Raw genomic sequence first — 6720 nt, forward strand, 5'->3', positions numbered from 1 at the left:
AGACAGAAATTATTAAAAATAACCAAATGGAAATTTTGGAACTGAAAGGAGCAATAACTGAAATTTAAAAATTCACTAGATGGAATCAATAATACACTTAAACAGGCAGAAATTAAAAGTACTTAAGAATAGATCAATAGAAATTATGCAATCCAAGAACAGAGTGAAAAAAGAATGAAGAAAAAATGAGCAAAGTTTCAGAGAAATGTGGGACACTAATGTATACCAACAGACATGTAAAGGCAGCACCAGAAGAACAGAGAAAGAAAGGAGCAGAAAAATATTTGAAAAATTATTGGCTAAAAACTTCCCATTTCCAAAAAAATTTAAATCTACATATCCAGGAAGTTCAACAAACTGCAAGTAGGATAAACTCAAAAAGACCCATGAATAGACACATAGTAAAAATGCCAAAGAAAATCTTGAAGGCAGCAAGAGGAAAATGACATCTTGCTTAAGAAAACTCATATAAGATTAACAGTTGATTTATCATCAGAAACAATAGAGGGCTGAAGGCAATAGGATAACCTATTCTCAGCCCTCAAATTTTAAAAGCTCTTAATCAAGAATCATATATCCAGCAAAATTATCATTTAAAGTGAAGATGAAATAAAAAGACATTTGGAAAACAAAATCTGAAAGAATCTGCTGCCAGTAGACCTACTTTACAAGACATACTAAAGTTAGTCCTTCAGGCTGAAAGCAAGTGACCCAAGACAGTAATTTGAATACACACACACACAAAACAAAGAACACTGATAAAGGTAATTATGCAATTATAAAGGAGTATAATTGCCTATTTCTTATCCTTTCTTATCTTGTTTAAAAATCATAAAGCAGTATACATTTAATTGTATTTGTGGGCATATAACATACAGAAATGTAATATATTTTACAATAGCAGGGCAAAGAGGTTGGTGAGAACAAACCAACATTGGGTTAAGAATTGACTCCAGATGTTTCACTTGAATCCAAAGGAACAAATGCATAGAACCTGAAATGGAAAGAAGGCTAATATGAGAAAAATTATACATATAACATAAAAATTGTGTTCTACACTGGAAACTGACACAACACTGGAAACTGACTATAACTCAATTTAAAAAAAAGAAAAATTATACCTATAAACTTGCTCTCTTTTCTCCTCTCAGCTTCTTTAAAAGACATAAAATTACATAAAGGAATAATAATTATAATGATGTACTGTCGGGCTTATAACATGATTAGAGATATTACCTATGACAAGAATACCACAGTAAGAAAGAAAAGAGAGTAGAGCTATATGGGAATGCTGTTTCTACATTCTCTGAAATTGCTGGTGTAATTGTGAAACTGTTTTTGATAAGACATATATGGTAAGGCCTAAAGCAATCACTAAGTAAATAACTAAAAATATATAGCAAGAAAATCATTAAAGAAGTTAAAAAGTAATATTAGAAAATATTCAATTAATGAAAAAGTAAACAGTAATGCCAAAAAAAAGACTTGTGGTGTAGAGAAAATAATAACTTAAATGAGAAATGTAAATCCTATTGTTTTGCTTAGTTTTGTTTTTATGAACTCTGGATACAAGTCCCTTATCAGATATATTATTTGTGAATATTTTCTACCATTTTGTGGGTTGTCTTTTTATTTTCTTAACATTACTTTTTCAATTAATGCTATGTCTCTCTCTTTTTTTTTTTTTTTTTTTACTTAAAATAAATCAGAGCAAACACAACATGTGTACAAATCTATAGATAAAGCTTCTCTGGAAAAAATGCATAAATACATGGCAAAGAAATGAGGCTTGGCATTTTAATGCTGATCATGCCAAACTCAGTGCCATAACACCAAATCTGTGCTTGCAACACAGTGAACTATGTGTATCTGCTGTACCCTACTTCTCAAATCCAGGACTTATGAACTCAAATCAGAATTTGCCATCAAAAACTCAAACTTGAATTCCTGTACTAGGAATGTCTCCAGTAGAGAGCACTAATGTTTTTTGAATATTCAGTGTAAGTAGCTTTAATTGAGATAAGGCCTAGGAAGGAGTTACAACCATTTCCCATTCCCATATATCTGGGTACACAAGACATAGGCAATTATTCCATATCTATTAACAGTTTACAGAGCACCCATTGTCCCCAGGCACCACATTAGGCCTTGGGATCCTGAGGAGGAAAAGATACACTCTTACCCTCAAGGAATTTGGCCTAGTGAAGAAGACTGTCTCAATCCCCTAATAACATCTCTTTGCATCAATCAAGGAAAGCATTTACTAATCATGCACTTTCCTATCACAAACTACATACATATATGTAGAAAAGCACATGGACTGTAAGCATTTGCAAACAGTAGGTTCAGGAGGGCCTTAGAGAAAATCTAGTCAAAGTCTCTCATTTTGTACCTGGAAACTTTAAACCCAGAGTGGATAAGTGACTTACCCACTATCACGACAAGAGCTAAGATTAATATGGCACTTCCTATATGCCTAGAACTGCTCTAACAGTATTGTTTATTTAATCCTCACCACAACTCATTTTTGAAATACAAAACAAAGGCACAGAGAAATTAATAAACAACAAAAATCAAACAGCTCACAAGGGCAAAGTCAGGATTTGAATCTAAGTAGTCTTGCTCCAGAATCCATACTTTTAGTCACCATGCTATATTTAAGTAGCTATGTCTAAAGGCAGTCATGATTTTCTGACTCATGTTTTTACACTGTCTTGTTATTTTATACTGTCAGGGTTTCCAGCAACTCTAGAACCCATTGGTCAAAAATTATCAAAGAAATCTCAAGATATTATGGTACTTCAAAGTCACAAGATCCTCGATTTGGGGAAAATGGCTCAATTCAACGTGGATGTATATGTTACCAGAAGGTGAAGATGAAGACATGCACAGACATGAGAAATATAATAAGTAATCTTGTAATAAGTATTTTTTTATCTTACTTTGACAAATGTTGCCACTTGTGTCTCATTTCCTTGTCTTCCTGAATCACTTCCATGTACTCCTTCTCACTTCCAAATCCCAGTCTTTAAGTGTGTTGATTCTTCAATCAAATAAGGACATGTTAATGTAGACAGAGCTAGGGATTAAATCTTGAGAGGACCCTGCACTATACAAGATAGAGAAAATGTGCATTTCAGAAGCCTCAGACTTCACTTCACCCATTCATTTATTATCTAACAAGTATTTATTGGGTGCCTGCCATATGCACAACAATGCACTGGGTTCTGGGGATGTGCTAGTCTATGTGATGGATGTGACCTTTACCCTCCTGAGGTCCACAGTCTTACAGCATTCCTCCAGAGTAAGTTAGGGATCAATAGTTAAGCACTTGTCAATTCTCAACCTGTTGGGCCTCTGAATGATGACTGAGCTACAGGAGGATGAACAGAATGACTCAGCAAGACTGGGGACTGCTAAGAGATGCTGTCACTCTCAGGTGTGCAGACTACAGAGGAGAGAGCATGTTATTTTGAAATGACAGTAATACACTGTTTGAGTGATATGCATGAACTATAAAATAGTTTATAAATAGAAATTATTTGCATTATGATTATGTTTTGTCAGAATGCACACATCTTTTTTTGTGTGTTTGTGTCCTTGAGGACCCTGAAACAAAATTTTGTATCTGATTATTGAATTGGTTTAGTAAATTAAGCAAATCCAGGCATTTTATTTGATAATTAAGTTCACTCAAAGATGAAGGTAAAATTATAAAATTTACACCCACTTACATATTTGTTTCATCCTTTAGTATGCTTCCCCCCTCATTTTTACTTGTAATCAATCTGTCTGTAACTCCCCCAGTTACACAGAGGCCTTTACCAGACACAAAAAGCTATTCTGCTCACAAAAACAACAGGCTTCCTTAAGCCTTAAGTTTTTTTTTTTTTAATTTGCCCTTTAGGTCTCAATTTCTCTGAGAAATCTGGGAAGTCCTCTCCACTTTAGCCCACTCTTTCATCTACCAATGTAAGACCCATCTAATTTTGCCCTTCAATTTTGTAATGAGATAAAGGACGCCTGATTTATTATCATACTGCTCTTTTTCATAAGGTGACCTGGTTACATTCAGCTATTATAAAGCATATTTGAGTCATAGGCTCTGAAACATGTCAATATCCTGTACTAGGAGATTTTAATCAGCCCTGAATTTGCTCATATATCCAGCTACATATTTGCCTCTATTTTTTTTTTTTAAACTATAAGTTTCTTGAGGGCACATGTTTATTTGTTTTTAAATCCTCCAAAAACAATTTGGTGGAGAGACTGAATTGGAGATAAAGAAGTTAGCAGAGATAAATTAGTAGAATAAGTGGATAATTGGAAGGTGTGCCTGCATTTGGATACATAGGATTCAGGAGACAAAGGCAAAGAGAACTGTGGTGTGGGGACACACTGGTGTTTGATTAGTTAGTCCCCACTGATTTATCATGTCCAGCCTAACGGTCCCTGGAGGAATGCTTGGAGACTTGTGGACCCCAGGAGGGCAAAGGCCACATCCATCAAATGGACCAATGTATCCTCAGAAACCAGTCCAGTGTTTTGCACACAGTAGGCATAGAATAAACATTTGTTGGATGATAAATGAGTGGTAAGATGAAACGAAGTCTGAGATATCTGGAACATGAAATATTCCTATCTTCTTTTCTGATATAGTCCAGGATAGTTACATTAAACACATAGAAAACAGAAACTCCTGCCTAGACTGTTAGTGGCTTGCCCCAGATCTCACTGACAGAAGAGCCACAAGCAGAAGCCAAGATACCAATTCTCATACACTTTCTGACTCATATCTCTTTTCCTCTATTTCTAAAATGTTCTGAATCTTGTTCTTTTACAATTTATATTGATTCTTAAAAATTCTTCACAAACTATATATATGTGTGTATACATACATACATACACACACACACACACACACATACATATGCATACATATTATGTCCTAGTCTTAGAGAATCAGTTAAAATTAGAATTGAAGTTCAGTATTAAATGTGTATTACAATTAACAAATAGCCTAATATTAGGCCAAGAAACACATATGCACAAATAAGTACACGCACAATCATTGAGGAAAAAAAGATGGGAGGGGCATGGAATCAAGGCCTAGCTGGTATTAGACCTGGGTTACTTCAAATCAAAGAAATGAAAAAGTTGACTATGAGGAACCTCAGAAACCAGCTGCTTTCACAGTATCAGGAAAACTTTTGCCCAGATTTCAACATGGTCCAGGGAACACAGATTGAATTCTTACAGGGATCCCAGCAAGCACTGTCTCAGTCACTAGCAGAACCCATCAGGGCTTTTTTTATATCACTTCACAGGAGCTAAAGAGCACTAACTCTGCTTTAATTCTAAGCTTTCAGCCTGGCTTCACTTGCAAATATTTTCTTAGAAGTCTTCATTTTATGGATGGGAAAGAGACAATAGTCAATAACTGGCTGGCTCCTGTGTGGCAGATTCCAATATGGGACCAAGATGACAGTACATATTCTTTAAATGGGATGCATGGGAAACTTTCAAAGAAATATTTGGACATCTTCCGAGAAGACAGATTAGCTGGAGATGGCGGGCATCCTGCTGCAGGAAATCGTGTTTTTCCCTTGAAGGAGAGCCTGGAAGATCACCTTCCTAACACTTGTCATAAAAGGAAGGGATGTCATATAGTTAAGGCAGAGGGTCAATCAGCATAGTGGGCCTGAGAACACAGAGTAATTGGTCGTGAATATTTAAGACTGGGACCATGATAAGGGATCAGCTCACACAGAAGTGCACAGCTGGCCTTGCACAATTACAGTTTCTATTCAACCTACCTTATTCCAAAAACACTTGCAATGTCGACCTCATCCTGTCCTTGGACTTCTCACCACTGAGCTCATTCTCAGGGTTCATTCTCAGAATTTCTCCCAGGCCCGAGGAGAGCTCACGTTAAAACTCTGCAAACAGGAGATTGAAAAGTTCAGGAAAACATGGTGAAGTCTTTGATCAAAAATAAATAAAAATTCTTCATCAATGACAATATGCTCAATCATACAGAGTTGAACCAGCAGGATGACTTTCTGAGAATGCAAAGCCATGAATGCCTTCTCACTTTTGTTCTTTTCTTCTAACCTGATGTCTCAGTAGGACTAACAAACTTGAACCCTGGTGTTGAGAAAATATTGCAAAGTAGTATTTCAATTGAGCACTGTAAAGCTAGCCAAACTTTCCCAGACCCATGTTCCTATGCTCCTCCTTCAACCCTGCGTGGCCCACAAACCTCTCCTCCCCTTTCAGGTGCTGCATGCTTCCCCTGTAAATTACATACCTCTGAGAAAAGGAATAATGATTCCTGTTTACCTTCGTATTCTGCCTCACCTCTCCAGAACTCCAGTGCTTTCTTTTATACACTGTAGAATTTCAGTGTTTTAATTAATTGAAAGAAATAGAGAATTTTCCATTATCAGAAATAATTTTATAATACAGAATTGGAAAATAACTGTTAATACTGGATAATATTCTGTCTTCCATTAATCATAAAAATTTTCTCATGACACAGAGAAATCTGAACTCTTATCAAGGCAGCCACATGGAGCAGAGATGATGACACTCAGAGTCTCTCTTTTTTTAATTTTTTTTTTGTTTGGATTGGGTTTTATTGTTTTGTTTTGTTTTTCAGGGAATCAACTCATAAAGGCCCTGCCAAACCTAGGAGTGAGTTGATTGCTCCATGTAGGT

At 35.8% G+C, this 6720-nt stretch overlaps 1 long non-coding RNA gene across 1 annotated transcript; it reads right to left on the reverse strand.

Moving 5' to 3' along the window:
- Positions 1-394: 394 nt before the first annotated feature.
- LOC141576155 (uncharacterized) lies at positions 395-5994 on the reverse strand. Its single transcript, XR_012504384.1, has 3 exons — positions 5817-5994; positions 2943-3043; positions 395-994 (listed from the first exon to the last, which is right to left on the reverse strand). It is a non-coding gene; the product is annotated as an uncharacterized LOC141576155 (long non-coding RNA).
- Positions 5995-6720: the final 726 nt, after the last annotated feature.

The sequence above is a fragment of the Camelus bactrianus genome, chromosome 36, assembly GCF_048773025.1.
Source record: "Camelus bactrianus isolate YW-2024 breed Bactrian camel chromosome 36, ASM4877302v1, whole genome shotgun sequence".
Classification (NCBI taxonomy): domain Eukaryota; kingdom Metazoa; phylum Chordata; class Mammalia; order Artiodactyla; family Camelidae; genus Camelus; species Camelus bactrianus.